A 21,448-nucleotide genomic window follows, 5' to 3' on the forward strand; every position below is an offset into this window, starting at 1 on the left:
AAGTTTGGCATTCCGTGCCTAACCCTCATGTGTCTTTTTTTTCTTTTTTAAAGTTCCATAGTTATTATTTTATGTTAAGTCCATGATTCACTTTGGATTAATGCTTGAATAAACATTGAGATTTCAATCAGGGTTTATGTTTATTTGTTTTGTTTGTATTATTTCAACTGCTCCTGCACCATTTACGGAAAAGGATATCTTGCCTTCCTTGAGTCACTTTTGTACCTTCGTCAAAAATTGGCTCGGCAAGCAGAAACAAGTTGAATGTCCATCAGCTGAAGAATGAATAAACAAAACGTGGCATATCTGTACAATGGAACCTCAGCCATAAAGGGGAGGAGAGCAGCGACTCCTGCTATCTCCTGGCTGGACCGTGAGGACAGAATGCTAAGTGAGGGGAGCCAGTCACAAGGGGTCACACGCGACACGATTCAGCTTCATGAAACGTCCAAAACAGTGAAGTCTATCAGGACAGAAAGTAGACTGGCAGCTGGTCAAGGCTGGAGGAGATGTAAGGATCGGGAGGGATAGCCAAGCAGTTGGGGGTCTTCTCTGAGGTGATGAAAATGTTCTAAAATTGATGAAGTGATAGTTGCACATATCTGTGAACATAGTAAAAAGCCCTGAGATGTGCACTCCAAGTGGCTGATGTCTAATAAATGAAGCTGTTACCTGCACCGAAAAAGTCCTGAGACAGACCCTTCTCTCCTGAGTTCCTGTCCCGGTCATTGTAGGATGCTTAGGATTCTCTCTAGCTTCTCCCCAGTGGGTATCAGTAGCAATCCTCCAAGTCACAGTCATCAAAAAGTGTCCCCAGACGTTGACAAATATCCCTTAAGAGGAAACACCCCTCCACCCAACACCAAGATCCAAAGTCACAGAATAAGAAAATAGCAAAAAAAAAAAAAAAAGGAGAGCCTTGAAGTTGTGTCCATAGACTCCCCGCCAAGACGAGCACAGCAGGGCCATCCTGGGGAGACTCGGAACGGGCCCAGGAGATATCACACACTCCTACGCGTCAGCACGTGTGTAACCTGGAGCAACAGGGACCACTTGCCTTAAAATCTTAAAAACCGTCCCTTAAAATCTGGCTCCCGCCTCCCTGACGGAAGCCCCACCTCTCTGTGCCCAGCAAGTGAAGGTCAGCAAACAGGACCCTCCACCTTCCCGTTGCTGACTCTGATGACAAGGTGGGCGTGACCTGGCATCCTGACCTAAGTCAGCGCCATCCCAGGGATGTCAGGCTACCTTTCCCAGCTCATTTTAACCAGGACGACCCGGGCTGTGGTGCTCCGTTCGCCGTGGTGAAGACCCTCCCCCGACTGACTCAGCGCCCTGCTCTGAAGGAGGCTCCAGCCTTCTCCTCTTCCATCCTGTTCATTCACAGAACATCTTCACTCTCAGGGACCATCCGGCCGCCTTCCTGCTGCAGAGGAAGGGCCCTCCCTTGAATGGCATCCAGAAAGGAGACGTCCTCATTCACATACCTTAAGGAAGAGCGTGAGGCTTCAACAGTCCACCGAGGATGCCACTGCTGTTATTTCATTCGAACTTGACCTTCCTTAGGAACAAGCATTGCAAAGCCATGCTTAGAGATTGATGAGTTGCACTATAAGAATAATTCCACTTTTACTATCAAGTGGCAAGATGGTTTTAAATAACATCACTCATGCTGTTGTGGACATCCCCCAGGGAGCCTGCCTCATGAAGGGCCCATGAATAAAAGATGCAAAAGCTGGCCCTCCTCTTTGTGCTTGGCAGAAGCTGGGGGCGTGGGTGAGGAGCTGGGGCCTCACCCAGGGAGCGTGCGTGCAGCCGTCCACTTGCTCCACCCAGAGGGATGTGCATTGCCCTGAAGACGGCCGGAGCAGCCTCTTGCTGTGAAAGGACGCTTGCTTCATGGCCAAGTCCTCCTGATGGGCATGGGGTATCCTGCAGATTCTTCCTGGAGGACTGGGCCCAGGGAGCAGCAGGGGGCAGCAGGACGGAGCCTCCTAAGAAGGACAGCACCGTTCTCCGGAGGTCTCAGCACAGAGCACGTGGTGTGATCACAGTGGGACAAACCCACCTCGGAAATCAGAGAGGAAGAATAGGTTTGAAGTCAGCCTAGTCAAAGCTATGGTTTTTCCAGTGGTCATGTATGATGTGAGAGTTGCACCATAAAGAAAGCTGAGCACCAAAGAATTGATGCTTTTGAACTGTGGAGTTGGAGAAGATTCCTGAGAGTCCCTTGGACTGCAAGGAGATCCAACCAGTCCATCCTAAAGGAGATCGACCTTGAATATTCGTTGGAAGGACTGATGCTGAAGCTGAAGCTCCTGTGCTTTGGCCACCTGATGCGAAGAACTGAATCACTGGAAAAGTCCCTGATGCTGGGAAAGATTGAGGGCAGGAGGAGAAGGGGATGACAGAGATGGTTGGATGGCATCACCGACTCAATGGACATGAGTTTGAGTAAGCTGCGGGAGCTGGTGATGGACTAGGAGGCCTGGCATGCTGTGGTCCATGGGGTCACAAAGAGTTGGACATGACTGAGCGACTGAACTGACTGACTAGCATGCACTTCACTGAGATTTCTGGGGCCAGAGTTTCTCCTTCTGCTCCTCTTCCAAAGACTTCTTCCCTGGGACCCGACTTTCTCCCTAGAAGCATGCACTGCTGCATCAGTGAAGTCAGGAACCCACATGACAGGCAAGCAGAGGACAAGTCTTGACCAAGGAGGGTGATCTGGCCCAGAACTCAGAAGAGAAGGGGAGGAGAAACGGGCAAAGCCTGGGCAGTCCCACAGAATCCCAAAGGGCGAGTCCCACCCAGTCCACCTGGCCAGGCTCTCCGCTCCTGGGACGTGTTACCCCCTCTGTGTGGACACTCCCCTCTCTGCAAGTCCACCTCGAAATCCCGTCTGTGTGGGCCTAGCACATAGAGGCAGGACTAGTCCCTGTCTTTTCCATGCTCACGTAGCGTTAGCACAAGTGGTCGTGGAACATTATAATGTTGATCTTCCCTTCCCAAATGGGAAGAACTTCCAGCCCCGAGACAAGTGCAGAGCTTGATGTACAGCAAGCAGTTCCACCAATGCCTTATGGATTAATGGGTGGACAGGAGAATGAATGAATGAAATAATTTTATGCTGTCCACACAATCTACGGAATACATGAGTAGGGATGCAATCAACTTGTTAAGTGCACATCCTTGCCACCTCCAATCATTGTTACATATAAATAAACAAACAAGAAAATGCAAAATCTCTTTAAAAGAATAAATAAATACCTCCAACGAGCAAATAAAACAGCACTGTTCCTCTTCTTATCTGTCAGTCTACACACAAAACCCTTCCTAGCATACATAAGCTGACTTTGTTGCAGCAATAATATCAAGGATCCAGACAGGCAATTTCAAAACCAAAAGGGTTGCTCTGGGAGTCAAGTGGGAAGGCTGGAAGGATCAGAGACCCACCACCCAGCTTCATCGCCCGCAACGAGCCAAGCCCACACTCCCTCCGCTCGTGGGGAGGGAATCATATTTCATGCCAAGGACAGACTTTTTCAGAGGCATTAATTACCATCAGCCCACACACTATTTCATCATTTCTCTCAAATTGCCAAGAAGGGTTGCCGTGGGAAACCTCAGGCTCAGAGGACATTTGGTAAGCGGATCGTTAGAAGTTATTTAGAATATTCTAGGGGGGCGGAAGGTGGGAGGCAGGCGCTGAAAAATGTTACGTGTACCTACTTTCCACATCGTTTCACAGTTACTTCCGTCCACCCAGTGACCGTCTCTGCTTTGGCAAAATGCACACCAGCTTCAGTGCTTCCAAAGCAACCCCCTGCAGCCCTCATTCATGCTTCCGTGTCTGAACCAGCTTCTTCTCTTTCCTTCCTTCAGCTTTCCATAGGGGAAGATGCCCAGTCCAATGTGTACATTTACTTCCACTTAATGCTCTTTTGATCTTTCATTTTAATTTTTAAAAACTATGGCAAAATACACAAAACATAGCCCCTCATCATCTCAAATATTTTAAGTGTGAATTTTGGTGGCATTTAGTGCACTCACGTTGTTATGCAATCGTCACCAACATTCCGTCTAGAACTCTTTTCAGTCTCCAAAACTGAAACTCTCTGCCTCTTAAAGGACAAGTCCCGTTTCCCATCCCCCAGCCCCAGGAAACCACCATCTACTTCCTGTCTCTATGAATCGGAGTTCTCTGGGGCTCTCATCGAAGTGGAACCCTACAGCGTGCGTCCTTTTGTGACCAGCTTACTCCTCTTACTGTAATGCCGTCAAGGTCAGTCCATACTGTGGTATGTTTCAGAATCTCTGCTGTTTTTAACACTAAATGATGTTCTATGCATGTAAAGACTACACTTTGTTTATCCATCATGCATGGTCGAACTTGAATTGCTTCCAATTTGGGCTAATTGTGAATAATGTTTCTATGAACATAGATATATGAGACCCTGCTTTTCAATTCTTTGGACGATATACCCAGACGTGGAATTACTTTTAATTTTTAATTAAATTAAAAAATTTAATTTTTTTGAGGAATCACCATTGTTTTCCACTGTGGCTGCACAGTTTTACATTCCCAGCAGTGCACAAGGATTCCAGTTTCTTCACACCTGCACCAACATATCCTGTCTTCTATTTTGTTTCATTTTTTCGCAGTAGCTGGCCTAGAGCGTGTGAAATGGTATCTCACTGTAGTCTGTGTTACCCTAATGATTGCTGACATTTAACATCTTTTCGTGTGCTTTCTGGTCGTTTGTGTTATCTTTGGAGAAATGTTCATTCAAGTCCTCTGTTCATTTTTTTACCAGGTTGTTTGTTTTCTGTTGCTGAATGGTAGGAGCTCCTCATGTATTCTGGATACTAACCCTTTTAACAGCACCTGATTTGCAAGTGTTTTCTCCCATTCTCTGGCTGCCCTTCCGCCCTATCGAGTCTGTCCTTTGATGCATAAATGACTGTTTCAATGTGGTCGGTTCATCTGTTTCTCCTCTGTGTCAGCCTCCCTTCCTTTTTGCAACCCCGTAACTCTCTCTGCTCTGCCGGTCTCTCCTGCAGCCTCAGTGAGCTGGGGGGTCCTGGAGCCCTCGGGCTTTCTGGACAGCCTGTGCTTTGTAGTCTGACTCTCGGGGTTAAAATCTTAGTTCAGACGCTTTCTGAGTGACACCAAGCAAGGCGGTAAACGCCTGCAACCCCGTCTTCTCTGGGAAGCAGAACAGACATCCCAACATCTGCCTTAGAGTGTTGTAAGAACGATGCAAAGCCAGGGTAAGTTTTCCCTCCGGGCAGAGGCCTTTGAATCCCGCTTCCAGGAGCACCAGGCTGGGCCTTTATGGTCCCTGGGGCCGCACGGACGCGCGGTGTTCAGTGAACTCTGGGTAACAGGGCTCCTTGCCCTGCCCCGCGTGCCAGCGTGCGATGCCGTCGGGTCTCCTTTCTTTCCCTCTCTGGCCCCGTCCGTTTATACACAGGTGGGGCCACGGAAGAAAAGAAACAGGTGATTTTCAATGTAAATGCACCTGATAGAACTATTTCATGGTTAAGATAATCCTAAGAAATAAAATCGCGTGTACTTTTCTACCAACCGTTCAGCAAACTAGTAGAAAAACAAACGTCTGTCTGACTGCCCATCTGTTTTGTTTAAGCGCTGGTGTTGGGGGCTGGCTTTCGTACACGTAGAAGTGCGGGTGTGCAACTGTCCAGGGTCAGGCTGGGAACGAGTCCTCCTGCTTTGTCCCAGACAACTCCGGAGAGAGCTCCAGCCAGAAGACAAGCAGCGTGAGAAAGGACAGGAGAGCAGTCAACAAATGCACACTGCGGATGCACTGAGAGTCAGTGCTTAGTATTTAGTTACTTTGCCGTAGCTGTCTGCCGCAAAGGGATTCTGGGAAAATCAATGTTTAGACTTGCGGGGAGGGCTTCTCAGCTAAAAACCTGTTCAGTTCAGTTCAGTTCAGTCGCTCAGTCATGTCTGTCTCTTTGCGACCCCATGAACTGCAGCATGCCAGGCCTCCCTGTCCATCACCAACTCCCAGAGTCCACCCAAACCCATGTCCATTGAGTCCGTGATGCCATCCAGCCATCTCATCCTCTGTCGTCTGCTTCTCCTCCTGCCCTGAATCTTTCCCAGCTTACTCTGCAGGAATTGAAGAGTGGTTTTAGATAACAACTGATAATCTTAGCCTTGGAGAACACTGTATGGGAATTTACACTTTGCAAAAACACAAGCCTACAGTCAGCTGTGTTCACGGCTGCAGAGCAGACTCACATGGATAATCACACACATAGGATTGACGACAGGAGACACGAGAATGTCCCTTTGGGAGATATCACACTCCACGTTTCGTGGTTGATTGCCAAGGTCTGCATCCTGAGGCGTCTGCTCTGTGACCTTGAGCAATGCCTCTGGGCCTGTGCGTTGCAGGCAGTCACATCCAGTGTGAGAAACACACCGCCTGAGAAACACACCGCCACCGGGGCCGCATCTTCGTCTCGTGCACCAGGTGAAACTGCCATGGAGAAGACCACCTTGCTGGTCTTGCACACGGGCTGAGGGGGAACTCCTTGCTTTGTGCTGGGGGCAGGGGGACAGTAGAAGCTCCAACACCCGGGGCTTTGGTTGGTTGGCTGTCTCAAGATAAGTAAGAATGAATTAATGCCATTTGCAACCACATGGATGGACCCAGAGATGATCATACTAATTGAAGTAAGTCAGATAAAGACAAATACCGTATGATATCACTTATGTATGGAATCTAAAATATGACACAAATGAGCATATTTATGAGACAGAAGCAGGCACAGATATAGAAAACAAACTTATGGTTACAAATTGTAAGGAGGGTGGAAAACAGATAAATTAAGAGTTTGGGATTAATTGTTGTTGCTGTTCATCCCTAAGTCATGTTTGACTCTGCAACCCCATGGACTGCAGCATGCCAGGTCCCTCTGTCCTCTACTATCTCCCAGAGGTTGCTTAAACTCATGTCTACTGAGTTGACACACACTACTGTATACAAAATAAATAAATGAGAAGGGTTTTCTGTGTAGCACAGGGATATGGAAAATAATATGAAATATATATATATATTCAACAGAATCATCTTGCTCTACACCTGAAACTATCGCAACATTTTAAATTAACCACACTTCAATTTTTTGCTTAGCACAATGTTTTAGGATTCATGCACATTTTTTTTTTTGGGGGGGAGGGGGGTGAGGATTGGTACTTTTTAAAAAATATATACCCAGATTCCACTCTCAATTCACCTGAAGATGGATTTTGGCTGTTTCTGGTTTGGAGTTTAATGAGTAAAATCGCTCCAAACCTTTGGGTACAGTCATTGTATGATGTGTGTTCATTCCTGTTCAGTAATATATGAGTGGAATTTCTGGGTTATGTGAAAGTGTATGTTTAATTATAATGAACTGCCAAATTTTTCCAAAGCGATTCTACCTTATTCCATCTCCCCAGAAATATAGGAAGCTTTAGTTGCTTCTTGTTTTCTCTTGGGGGCTTCCCTCATAGCTGAGTTGGTAAAGAATCCGCCTGCAATGCAGGAGACCCTGGTTCAATTCCTGGGTCAGGAAGATCCCCTGAAGAAGGGATGGGCTCCCCACTCCAGTATTCTTGGGCTTCCCTTGTGGCTTAGCTGGTAAAGAATCCACCTGCAATGCGGGAGACCTGGGTTCCATGCCTGGGTTGGGAAGATCCCCTGGAGAAGGGAAAGGCTACCCACTCCAGTGTTCTGGCCTGGAAAGTTCCACGGACTGTAGAGTCCTTGAGGTCACAAAGAGTTGGACACGACTGAGCGACTTTCACTCTTCTTTCACTTGTTTTCTCCTAAAATTATTGTGTTTGAATTTTATCCACGCCAGCTGTGTCTGCAGTCCTCTCCCACTGGAGTTTCAATTTGCATTTTGTCTTTACTAACGATGTTGAGCATCTTCTCAGGTGCCTATTGGCCATTTACATATATTGCTTTGTCAAATGTCCTCTGAAATACTTTGCTGAGCTTTTAAAAATCAATTTATCTGTTTTAATTGGTGGATAATTACTTTACAATATTGTGATGGTCTTTGCCATACATCAACATGAATCGACCACAGGTATGGGGGCCACAGGACATGTGCACCCCACATTCTGAATCCCCCACCTTATCCCTCTGGGTTGTCCCTGGGCACTGGCTTTGCTGAGCCTTTAATATAAAATTTGAAATCCATTCCACTGAGATTTAACTTACGTAGAATAAAGTGCACTCATTTAAAGTGTGTAGTTCAATATGCATAACAACACTTTGTTGTTGAAGTGTCCAGATCTTTGTCCCGTTTTTTTATTGGCGTGCTTATCTCCTTATTGAGTTGTGTGAGTTATTTATGTTCAGGATATGGGTCTAAGATTCAGCCATTTTTCTTGAATAAATGCTCCTTAGACTGCTGCAAGCTATGGTTCATTTACAAAGCCCTGAAAAGAATTGGGGTCGGTGGTTCTTTAGTGTTCTTCCTTCCTGCATGGAGCAGTGGATTCCCAGAGGTCCTGCCTACCCTGGAAGTGGTTTCTGAAAGGACTCCTATCCACTGAGTCTCCTTGACCTTATACTCTGTTCAGTTGCCACATTGACCCATCCTCATGCAAAGCACACCATTGTTTGATTAAGACCTAGTGCACGGTGACTCAGCAGCAAAGAATCCACCTGCAAGGCAGGAGACGCTGAAGATGCTGTTTCCATCCCTGGATCAGAAGGGCCCCCTGGAGAAGGAAATGGCGACTCACTCCAGTATCCTTGCCTGGGAAATCCCACGGAGAGAGGAGCCTGGTGGGTTGCAGCCCATGGGGTCACAAAGAGTCAGACACGACTGAGTCACTGAACACGCACAGACACACACATGCGATCTCAGAATTAGATGGTATGGTCACATGACAATTAAAAATAAACAGAAGAGCCAAAGTAATTTCAAAAGGAAACCAAATCAGAGAACTTATAAATGAATTTAGCAAGGCCAGAGTACACAAGGTCAGCAGTTTATTTGAGACGCCCTCGAGCAGGCGAGGAAATTCCCTTCTATTCACAGTTTGTTGTGAATTTATTTCTTGTTCCCCTGGGATGAATGCTGAGTCCTGTCAAATGCATTTTTCACATATATTGAGGTCGTTTTTATTATTCCTATAATATGGTGAATTAAATTGATTGATTTTTAATGTAAAATCTCTCTTGCATTCTGAGAATAATCGCCACTTGATAATAATATATTATTCTTTTATATGTTGCTTGATTTGAATTGCTAATATTTGGCTAAGGATTTTTACATCTATATTCATGAGGAGTATTGGTTTGTAGCTCCCTTTTCTTGTAATTTTTTTCATAAATGACTTGGGAAGTGTCCCCCTGCTTTACTTTCTGAGGGAGCTGATGTAATATTGGCGTCACCTCTTTCCTAAACATGAGAAAATTCACCATTAATGCCATCTGGTTTGCAGTTCCCTCTGTGAGTAGATTTCAAACATAAATTCAATTACATTACTAGGTAAAAGATATTTATTTTGTATCATTCTTGGTACAATATTGCTTTTAAAGGAATTTGCCATTTCATTTATATTTTCATGTTTATTGAAACACAGTTGTTCCTACTAACCCCTTATTATCCTATTAATAGCTATAGGATCTAAGATGAAATCACTGCTTTCACTCTTGATATCAACAGCTTGTATTTCTTCTTGTTTTAAAAAATAAATCTAAGTAGAGTCATCAATTTTATTCATACTCTATCACTTTCTACTTATTTTTGTCTTTTCTGTCCATTTTAAAAATTCCATTGATTTTTCTTTTATTATACTCTTTCTTCTACATACTTTAGGTTATTAATATCCTTATTTTTCTCAGCTTCTTAATGTAGTTTTTTATTAATTAAAAAAATTCTTCTCCGATATAAGCATTTAAATCTCTATATCAGCTCTACCAACAACCCACAAATTTTAAGTCATGTTTTTTATATTGAACATTTTCAATTTATCAAATACTTATTTTCCAGATTATTTATTTCTAATTTAATTCTAGTTTACTCAGAGAAGATAACTTGTGTGATTTCAATCCTTTCAAATGCATTTTGATTTGTTTTGACCCCATATTTAATCTTGATACTTCATGTATACTTGAAAAGAAATTTTGGGTGAAGTGTTCAATTAATACAAGATTTACTTGACTGAAAGAATTGTTCAAGACTTCTATGTCCTTACTGATTTTATGCCTACTTGTTTTCAGATAGCTTAGACAGGAGCTAAGTTATCTAAAAATAACTATTGATTTATCTATTCTCCACTAAATTCTTAGTGTTTATTCTTTGGGGTTTTATTATTGGGTGCATGCACATTTAGAACTAGTAAGTATTCTTGATGAATTAATCCATTTAACATTGTAAAATTTGTTATTTTTCTCCTACAATATATCCTCTTTCTGAAAATTTTGTCTAGTAACTACATTGCCACTTTGTGACTTATGAAACTACTTAATGACTCAGTATCTATAATATTAATGTAGCAGAATTTATCATCTTTCTAATTTTTAATGTTGCTTCCTTTTTACATTTAAAGTGCATTACATGAAGACATCACATAATTGTGTTGCATCTATTTCTGGTCTCATGATCTCTGCCTTCTCATTTTAATTTAGACCATTTACATTTACTGTCCTTATTTATATAGTTAGGTTTAAGGCAACCATTTTGCTATTTATTTTCTATTTGTTCTATCTGTGCCTCTTTAATGTTTTTCCATTTTGCTTTTTTTTTTCACCATTCTTTAGGATTGCCTGAGAAATTTTGGTATTCATTTTTTCTCTCCCACTGGCAAAACCTCCTTGATTGCTTTTCAGTAGGAGCTGTAGCAAATATGCATAATTAAATATGACAATCAGTCTTCACTAATCTGTAATGTCACGTTTAAGTAAGAAACCTAGATTGGTATTTTTCGATCTTCACTTTTACCCTTTCTGTTGTCTTCATTCATTTTACTCCATTACATGTAATGAACTCCACCATGTTGTTTTCGCCTGTGTCTCTGATAAATGATCTGGTGCTAAATAAGGCCACCCTCCTTTGATTGGCCAGTCAAATATCTCCCCGTATGAGCTGTGGGAATTGTTCATTTCACAGCCATGCGGCAGTTTTCCTTTCTCTAATTTTGCAGAGCTCTGCATTGTGTCTGTACAGCTTGATATTCAATCAAATACGCGGTTGGGATCCCATGGAAATTTCCGGAGCTCCTCCGTACGGCTCCTTCCTGTGTGGTGGACTGCTCCATGAACCCCGGCCACGACAGCCGTGCTAAAGTCTGATCTGCGTCCTCAGCTGAGCGAGGTCTCCACGCACCATGTGGGTTTCCAGTCTGCTGCCATGGTCCGGCAATGAGTCCAGAGAGAAGGGGAGTGGGCACGGGGCTCACCGCTCTGCTCACCGTCTCTCAGGGGCTGAGTCTCAGGCTGCCGGCTGGTGACAGGCTCCAAAATCTTATTTTATATATTTTGTTAGGTTTTCTAGTTAATGGAGTGAAGGTGAGGTAAGCTAATCTGTCATGGATGGAAGTAGAATAGCGATCATATTAATTTACGCTTTTCTTTACTGCATTCTAGTTTTATTTAAATGCATTTATATTTACAATTATCTAATAGTATTCCTAATCATTATATATATTCAACTTTAAAAATCTTAGACCTCCACTTGTTATATAAGTTTTACTCATATAATCTTGCCTTTTTAAAAAAAAAAAAAAATTTCTCTAAATCCTGGTTCTCTGTGCTCTTGTTTTTAAGCAACTAGTCTTGACATCCACGGCCCTCACCATCTCTTGTCATTCTGCCATTCTATGGAAATCCTTAAGGAGTAAGACAAGGTAAGTTTTGTCTTAAGCATTTATGATATGTAGCAGATATACACCTTATCTACTCACAGCTGCTGAAATACCCATTTTCAATGAATATATGTGTTCTAACTATTACTCGTTACAGACAATCAACCCAAATCTCACATTGCACTCAAACTTCTTCAAACAAATACTTCTTTTAAAATTATCTTTTACTTGTTCTCTGTCTTTAAAATAAATACATGCTGATGGAAAGTATTTGTAAGCATTCAGACACATAAAGAAGAAAATGAAATTCAACTCTAATCCCACAATAACCTAGAGATAATTGCTGTTAAATTGGAGTTATTATCACTTACTTTACTCCGAGTGTATTGTGGGAAGTTGCTGGCTGTCTACCCAGCCCCCGTCACTCCTCTGCCCACAGTCTTTGCTGGCAAAAGTCTTGACCCTGTTCAGATATTAGGTGGTAATATGCTCAGGGAATACGACTCCTCTCCACATCAGAAAGAGAAAGTTAGATTTGTTTTGTCCATTCCCATTGCCAGAAATAAGTTTCAGCATGGACACTTTGAACCACGGCCAATAAAATGTAAGGTTGTAAGGGCTGGTCTTATGGGGACTTGGCTAAAAGAGAAGCGTTAAAAAAAGAAAATAGGCATTTCGTATTTTACAGCTATGTAAAATATTTGACAGAGAGAGAGAGAGAGAGAGAGAGAGAGGAAGGGAGAGAGAGAGATGGCTGCCGTCCCGGCCTCCCTTGATGCAGCTCTGTGAGTTTGTGAGTTTGTGTCATCTTGTGGGCGGCAGGAGGGTGGGACTGAGGATGGGACTGAGACAGTGAGATTGACAGGTTGGAAAGATGGGAGAGTCAAGGGCTGAAAAGTGCAGCTCACTAGTCCTGGGGCCATCCACGTCCACATGTCTTATTATGGATGATAATAAACGTACTGTGTAAGACACTCTAAGTCACATACTGTTACTTGCATCTGAAAGCATACACCTGATATACATACTTCATGGGGCTATGATAACATTCATTATGCAATTTTGTAACATGAGTTTATTTATACTATCATTATTTTTCCATGTCACTAAACATTTTTTACAAACATGATTTTAAACAGCCTCCTAATAATCCATGTTATGAGTGTTCCATATTCTGTGGTTGAATATTTAGGGCTTCCCAATTTTTCCGATGTGTACCATACCGCATGACTGCCCGTGTGCATAAGTCATTATCTTAAGATTATAGATGCCAAGGGTACACACTCTGTTAAAATTCATGATACGTGTTGCGAACTCGTGGTGTAGGAGTGTGGTCAGTTCATCTCAGGCTCTCCTGGAATGTTATCATTTCGAAATGCTTAGACTCTGGCTGGCAACATGACATCTCTTTTTGTAGTTTTAATTTGCATATATTGGATTCCTGCTGAAGCTGAATCATTTTTTAAAAGATGTTTATTCACTAGTGTCCATATGTATATCTCCTGCTGTGAATTATTGGCCCTTGGTCATTTTTCCATAGAACGAATGTCTTCTCCTCATGTGAACTCGGCCTGAGAAAGCCGCCGCACTGTTTTTCTCCCCCTCCTTGTGCTTCAAGGCCTAAGTCAGGCATCCTCACCTGTGAGGCATTCTATCACCTCCGTGGCGTTTCTTACCCCGTGCTCACGCCTCCCACAGCTCGTTGCGTGTCTTGATTACACAGCTGCACACGCTCTCTTATTGCTTGAGGACAGAAGTCCTATCTCATCTGCCTGCACACAGCAGGGCCTCAGGAGATGCTGCCTGGACGAAGGAATGAAGAAATGCACGGGTGAGTCTGAGCCTCTTGCCTGGTGGGACCGCGGCTCCCGACTCAGTGCTCACAGGTCCAGGGCAGGGGCAGGAATACCTGGCTCTTCATCTAGAGAGATGCTGAGGACGCTGGCCACTCTTCTCCCGCAGCAGATTTGAGACAAACGGGAAGGCTGGCCTTAGGCAAGGATGGAGGCAAAAATCGGGACCCAAAGAATCTCAGATCCAAGGGGCACTGGACAGCTGACCCTGGCTGTTGTCGGGTTCAGCCAGAAGACCTCAGGGCTCCTTCAGCAGCCTCAGCCAAGCGCAGCCGGGTGGGCTCGGGGGCGGAGGAGCGACCACAGCGAGACTCTCACCATCCCTCCGGCCGTCCTGGCCCCGCAGACGCCGTGTCCGGGGCAGGCGCTGCAGCCCGGGGCCCATGGAGCTCCGTTCACAGGCCTGCCTAAGAGCGTGCTTGCAAGGAAGCAGGGCCCAGGTTCTCCCTGAGAATTCAGACACCCCGAAACTTCACCTCAAGTTCAGTGGGGCTCCCCTCTCTTCCCCCGATGCATCTCCTGAAGGGGCCAGGTGCCCCGGGGTGCTGTCTCTATGGGATTCCAGCCTTGTGCCCCCGTGTCCATGAGAAATGTTCATTTGCACTTTCTCTCCATCCCTCTACGTCGATTATGAAAAAGCAAGATTATGTGATATTTTTCTTAATTCTGAGAAATCCTCTTGCCTGTCAACTGAATGAAAGGAAGAGTGAACACTGGATGACGTGGGGTGTGCATGCTCCACATAACGGGAGATTTCACACAAGGTCAATCGTTTATGTAAATCTGCCTCATTAAAATAGAGTCAGTTTTGTGTTTTCCTTTGGCACCGAATAGTTAAAAGAAAGCTGTTTTAAATTGCTGACTTGTCTCATTTTCAAGAGTAATAGAGATCCTGAAAAAACAGGATGAAATCATTTTTTAAAATGTTTACAGAAATGAATTTTTCTATAGCTCGAATAATGGGAAGTTAGTGTCTGCTTCTGCTTCAGATTTTTGTTTAATTTAATTCCACCAATCCTGTCCTGCTTTGGTTCATCACTGTCCAAATGCATCATTTTATCTTTTTAGTATTGATTACTATATCACCATGCTGGAAAAGCTTGTCAAATCACGCAGCTTAGACACTCCACCTCAGAAAGAAAAACCAGGCTTTGCCTTCGCTGTGTTCACGACTGTGATTCATTCTCTCCCTGCTAGTACAGTTGTTCCCACTCTCGTTTCGTGAGAGAAGGCACGTCCCGCCTTTGGCTATTCTTTCCCCATAAAGTACTTGGTGTGATCCTTCAAACCGCAAAAAGGGAAAGAGCCGTTCTCCAGTCACCGCCAGGAAACCTGGAACAGATGGCCGTGCAGGCAGCCCTGCCTGCTCCTGGAACAAGCAGTGCTCTCTGGGTTCTGTCCGAGGCGGGCAGACGCCTCAGGTGCCCCCCAGGCAGGCGTCTCCCAGCCCAGCTCCTCGGGCCTAGGTCAACACGGTTCCCCTGGGAGAGGCACCCAGGGCGTGGATCTCAGCTGCCAGTGCAGAAGTGCAGGTGTACCAGTTATCTCCTGCCACAGGCCTCCTGCGTTCCACAGATCCCCCACACTCAGTAGTGTAAAGCAGTAAATGCGTATTCAACCCCTGACTGATGGGTAGGCCGACTGATCGGACACCGTGTCTGGAATTTGGGGGGCACAGTGGGTCTATGACGGTGTCAAAGACGTCCGAGGGGCCTGCTTTCCATCCACACCTCACCCTCCGGCACCTCCGGCAGCAGCGGGGATGTAGAAAAGGCAGAGGGGAAGGAAGCCTGGGAAACGCAGCTCTCCAGGCTCTGCTGGCAGCATGCTGGCTGACCGTCTGTTACCACGCACATCCGCTCTGGGTCTGGGGTCAGCCGGGGAGGCGCCACCAGGGGTGGACGACGGAGGTCCATCACAGCGGGATCCACTTCTGGCCAACAGGTGGCGGGCTCCATCCTGACCGCGGCCTCCCCATCACGGGGCGGGCTTGGTCTCACGACCTCAGGGTCGGGCTGAGGGAAGGGCCCACCTCACACGGGGTGCTGGGACTCTGATGGCGTCTGTGGACCAGAGTAGCTGCGCTTTCCTCCACGGCCGGCCCGGGGGGCCCAGAGGCCCAGCCCCAGCTGTGTCACCACACTTCAGTCGTCAGCCCTGAGGGGTCCTACGAGCAGGAGACCCCCGGGGAGAGTGGGGATGGGGGCCGCGAGATGGAGCTGTGGGACAGGCCGGGGCTTCTCAGACAGCGAAGTCAAGCCTGGGGTGCCCGCTGCTGGGCCTGAGGCTGACCCTCTGCTGCGGACAGGAATCGGAGGAGGACCCTTCCCCTTGGCTTCACTGGAGAATACTGCAATTTTGAAAGCCATCTAACAGGTGATTGCTATTCTATTTCTCTCTGCCAAATATATCTGTATGTGTGTGTCTGTACACACACACACACACACACACACACACACACACACAATCTCTGCTTCTCACAATGATCCTGAAAAGTGGGACCACCAGTGAGATGGCAAAGATGGACCCTCACTTGCCTGGTGAGGGCCCCTCTCCCCCAGCAGGGCCCCGGGGATAAGGGCCCAGGGGTCCATCCTTTGAAAACCCCAGTGTCCCCAGCGACACAGCTCCCATCATGGTGAAGAAAAGTTCCTTCCGGATCCAACAGCTGCTCACCTTGCCCTCTGGCTCCTGGAATACCGGCTTTGTGGTCTTAAGTTCTGTAGGAAGGTCTGTGGCTCTTTCGCTCCATGTCCAAGATGGCAGATAAATCTTTCTTTTCAGGATCACTGTGAATGACAGATAGTGTGTGTGTGTGTGTGTGTGTGTGTGTGTATGTGTGTGTACAGACACATACATATACAGATATATTTGGCAGAAAGCAAATAGAACATCAATCACATGTTTGCTAACTTTCAAAATCACAGCATCTTCAAGTCGCAGGGAATTAACATGTTTCCTGGATTTGGGATTGTCTTTGTATTTCCTCTATTGTTACTGTTGCTCAATAGCATGGGGACCAGAGAGGATCCAAAGAAAAATACCCGCTCAGAGGGAAGACACGTGTGTCTGAGCATCAGCCTCACCATGAGTGTTCATTCTACTTAAACCAGGCAATTCTGAAGGAACATCAGAACAGCACCGGGGCCCCACCAGGCTTTGGTCTGGGATGACAGAGGCTCTGCCTGCAAAGCTGGGGTCTTCTTGTATTGAAGGGATCCTGGGGTGGACGACTCGGGTACCAGGTCAATCAGACAAGGCAGTTGAAAAAACTGGAAATAGAACTGCCATATGACCCAGCAATCCCAATTCTGGGCATACAAACCAAGGAAACCAGATCTGAAAGAGACACGTGTACTCCAATGTTCATCGCAGCGCTGTTTATAATAGCCAGGACATGGAAGCAGCCTAGATGCCCATCAGCAGACAAATGGATAAGGAAGCTGTGGTGCATATACACCATGGCATATTACTCAGCTGTTAAAAAGAATTCATTTGAATCAGTTCTAATGAGATGGATGAAACTGGAGCCCGTTATACAGAAGTAAGCCAGAAAGATAAAGACCAATACAGTATACTAACACATATATATGGAATTTTAAAAAGATGGTAACGATAACCCTATATGCAAAACAGAAAAAGAGACACAGATGTACAGAACAGACTTTTGGACTCTGTGGGAGAAGGTGAGGGTGGGATGTTCTGAGAGACTAGCACTGAAACAAGTATACTATCAAGGGTGAAACAGATCACCAGCCCAGGTTGGATGCATGAGACAAGTGCTCAGGGCTGGTGCACTGGGATGACCCAGGGGGATCGGATGGGGAGGGAGGCAGGAGGGGGGATCGGGATGGGCAACACATGTAAATCCATGGCTGACTCATGTCAATGTATGGCAAAAACCACTACAATATTGTAAAGTAATTAGCCTCCAACTAATAAAAATAAATGAAAAAAAAAGAAAAGAAAAATATCCGCTCAGAGGGAAGACACGTGTCTGAGCATCAGCCTCACCATGAGTGCTCATTCTACTTAAACCAGGCAATTCTGAAGGAACATCAGAACGTCACCGGGGCCCCACCAGGCTTTGGTCTGGGATGACAGAGGCTCTGTCTGCAAAGCTGGGGTCTTCTTGTATTGAACTGCTCCTGGGGTGGACAACTCGGGTACCAGGTCAATCAGACAAGGCAGTTGTGTTCACATCACAGCAAGCAGCTGGCACAGAGCTAAGTGGAGAAAAACCTGTTAAGTATTTTCTGAACAACCCAACTTGTTTGTTCAACAGACCTTCATTAAACTCCACTGGGCCAGCGTCACAGGGGTTAGAGTCTTAGAGTGTGGAGAACTACCAGGCGGCTTTGAAGAACCCACCGGTGGTGGACGTGACCGCAGACAGCAACCTCCGCACGTCTGTCTGCCTCTTCTCTTCCCTCCCGCCTCCTCCTCCCTCTCCTGCCTTCCTCCGCTTTCCCCTCCCTCCCCCACCACCCTCCCCCTCTCTCTCCCTCCTTCCCTCCTCTTCCTTCCTTTTTCCCTTTTTTTCCTTCCCCTCCTTTTCCCTCCTTTCCCCCCTTTTTCACCTTCTTCCTTCTTCGCTTTCCAAGGCCTGCAGACCAGATTCCAGCTGGCTCGTTTTCCATTCAGGAGTCACAGACAGTAAAGACAACCAAGTAGGCAGATGTTCATGATGCAACTGGAAAAAAAATAATAACTTTCTTTTCTTTTACTTAAAATCAGTTAGCACGTATAAAGCAGATATTACATGATAGAAAATTTTCTGATCACTTTAGCTGGTCAGAATGCACAAGGGTCTAAAAATGAACGTGCTTTCATTGAAGAATCTGAAAAGCACAGGTGCAGTAATAACTTGGAGGAATTACTAGTGCAGGTGGTAGCCTGATGGGCCGGCTGGCCTTCTCACGTGATCACATGCTTTGCATCAAGGTAGACGAAGTTCACAGCAAACCCTGTCTTCCTGCAGCTCTTGTCCACAAGCCTCCAGGATTTCTCAGCAGGAAAACAAGCCCAGAGGTCTGCAAGAGATCAGCCCCCTGCAGATTGGGAGCCCTGCGATGCCCACGACCCCAAGCTGCCGAAGCAAAGAGGAGCAGGTAACGGATGGCTTAGGAAGCCTCTGCTGCGTGCACCTCCATAGAAGCTCACCTGCAACTCCCCACCTGAGCAGCCCTCTGACATAGACTTGGGACTGAGTGCCTCTGGCCAGGGCATGGTCATCAACAGAGAGCCCCTCAGCAGTACCCTCGAGCGATGGGACAGTCAGGAGGAGGCACGTCGGTCCTGGCTGGCTGCTCCGACCACCTGGGTGGAGCTATTCTACCAGGGACCCTGGCAGAGACCCGCCTGGTCTCAGAAAAATGATGTTCAGATGTCCTCTGAGGCCAGCTTTGTCCCAGGGATGAGAAGGCACCGTAAACTTCCCAGGCAGAGCTCCCGTGCACCGTCAGGCCCCTCTTGCCAAGTCGCCAAGTGATTCCGAGAAAAGCAAGCAGCAGCTGGACACGGGGCCTAGGACTCTGACCTGCCCAGACCGCATCACCCGACTGCCACCCGCCCTGGCTGCAGCTCCTTCTCCGAGAGCAAGCGGAGGCCTCTGGAGGGACCTAGGGTGGGGTCTGAGCTGCCCTGTCCGGCTGCAGCTGGACCTCATCCATGAGGCCCCTGCTTGGGGTGGCGCCTGCTGTCACCCTGGCGTTCTTCCCCACACGGGCTCTGCTGGTGGCAGAACACCAGACTCCCCACCCGCTGGCCAGAACTGCACTCGCTCTAAGGAATTATTACCAGCGACCCCGTTTTCCCAGCAGTCATGCATGGACGTGAGAGCTGGACCACAAAGAAAGCTGAATGCTAAAGAACTGATGCTTCTGAACTGTGGCGTTGGAGAAGGTTCTTGAGAGTCCCTTGAACTGCAAGGAGATCCAACCAGTCCATCCTAAAGGAGGTCAGTCCTAAATATTCATTGGAAGGTCTGATGTTGAAGCTGAAGCTCCAATTCTTTGGCCACCTGATGTGAAGAACCAACTCATTGGAAAAGACCCTGATGCTGGGAAAGATTGAGGGCAGGAGAAGGGGACAACAGAGAATGAGGTGGTTGGATGGCATCACCAACTTGATGGACACAAGTTTCTGGTCAGCCCTGAGGAGTTGCCCTCATCAAATTATCTTCAGCTTTCAGCTGCCCGTCTGGTCCTTCCAGCGCTTGAACGCCAGGCTCCTTGGCTTCAGTCCTCTCTAGGAGGCAGAGCTTAGGCTCCTGGAAGAGCAGACAAAGGAGGCTCCCCTGCCACCTGCCTCCTTCAAGGCAACATTTTCACGTCTGATTCACCGACCTGGTCATTCATTCGACTGCAGGTTCCCAGTTCCTGTTCCAGGCTACCCGAGCTCCCTGGGCAGCTGCCATGCATGTTACCACCTGAGTGGAAGTGCTCTGGGTTCTTATTTCCTTTTCAAAACATCCCACTCCCCGCCCACCAAACTGGAGGGGAAGGAAGAATGCACTTAGGAAAACAGAGCCATTGGGACTCAGCCTGTAGCGGCCAGGAGAGGTTTGACTTGCTTTAACGCTGGGCATCCTCTCACCTTGGGTCAGACACATGCAAAATACAGGGGCTTCGGGCCGGCCTTCATCTGGTGGTGGTTTGCAGAGGGGAATTCAGTCAAACTTTAAGGATGAGTTATGCAGGTCACCTTTGAGGGAAACCTTTGTGCTCAGTCTTTATTCCCCAGGGATCAATGGCACTCCAGACGTTAGCTGTTTGCTATGATATTTATCCGCGGACTCTGGGCTATTGTTTTGTCAAGCCCATTCCTCTGCAGAGCCCTCTGACTGTCCTCCAGCTCCTGCGACCCGCTGAATCATGGTACATTTGCATTCCTCACCATCAACGCAAACAATACACCCAGAGGTTAAAAGGTAGAGGGAAAACAGAACGCCCTCCCAGAGACGTCCCTTCTGCTCTGCATTCCGCTGCTGGACACGTCATGTGGCTGCCAGGAGCGTTTCTTTATGGGGCAAGCTTTTTTATTGTCCATAAATCCTGAAGAGCCAAACTGCGGTTGTCCTTGTTGGGAGGAAATAATCCCGTGATGAAATCCCGTAGTCTCAGAAGAGACTGCTGCTCCCAGGAGCGGAGGAGCCACCGGGGCAGGACTGGGAGCCTGGAAGGGCTGCCTCTCTCGGGGCGAGGGGCTGCCCCAGGGTCTCCCGCATCGCCCAGGGGCAGGTGGGGGCGGGGAACCCTGGGAGTCATGGGGGGGCAGGGCTGCCCCTCTGCCTCCCACCTCCACGGGGCGGGGGGCAGGACGAAGCCTCCAGGCCCTGGACGAGTAGCAGCCCCGCCAGGACCAATGTCGGTTCTGGTGAGGCCAATGGCCCTGGGAGGAGCCAGCGGCCGCTGACTTGCCACCAGCCCTGTCTCTGTCTCAGCTGGCCAGGGACCTGCCTGACTCAACTCTGCCTTTCGAGGCCCTCCCTCACCCAAATCCTCCTTTCTTTCCCTCTGGCCCTGATGAGAACCGCCGGGGGCTCCTTACGGCTCAGCACGGAGTTATCAGCGGTGGGCCCCGTGCGTACCGGAGACAGACGCTGCGGCTGAGAGCTCAGGGTGTGTGGATCGTCTCCACACCCTCCCCTCGTCTCCTGCCCTGTCCTCATTGTCTGAGGAGGAAAGCACCTGAAATACCGGAATTTCTTTCTGTTGTTTTCATCAATGTGGGTCCTTTTCTGAGA

Source organism: Muntiacus reevesi, chromosome 2, assembly GCF_963930625.1.
Source record: "Muntiacus reevesi chromosome 2, mMunRee1.1, whole genome shotgun sequence".
NCBI lineage: Eukaryota > Metazoa > Chordata > Mammalia > Artiodactyla > Cervidae > Muntiacus > Muntiacus reevesi.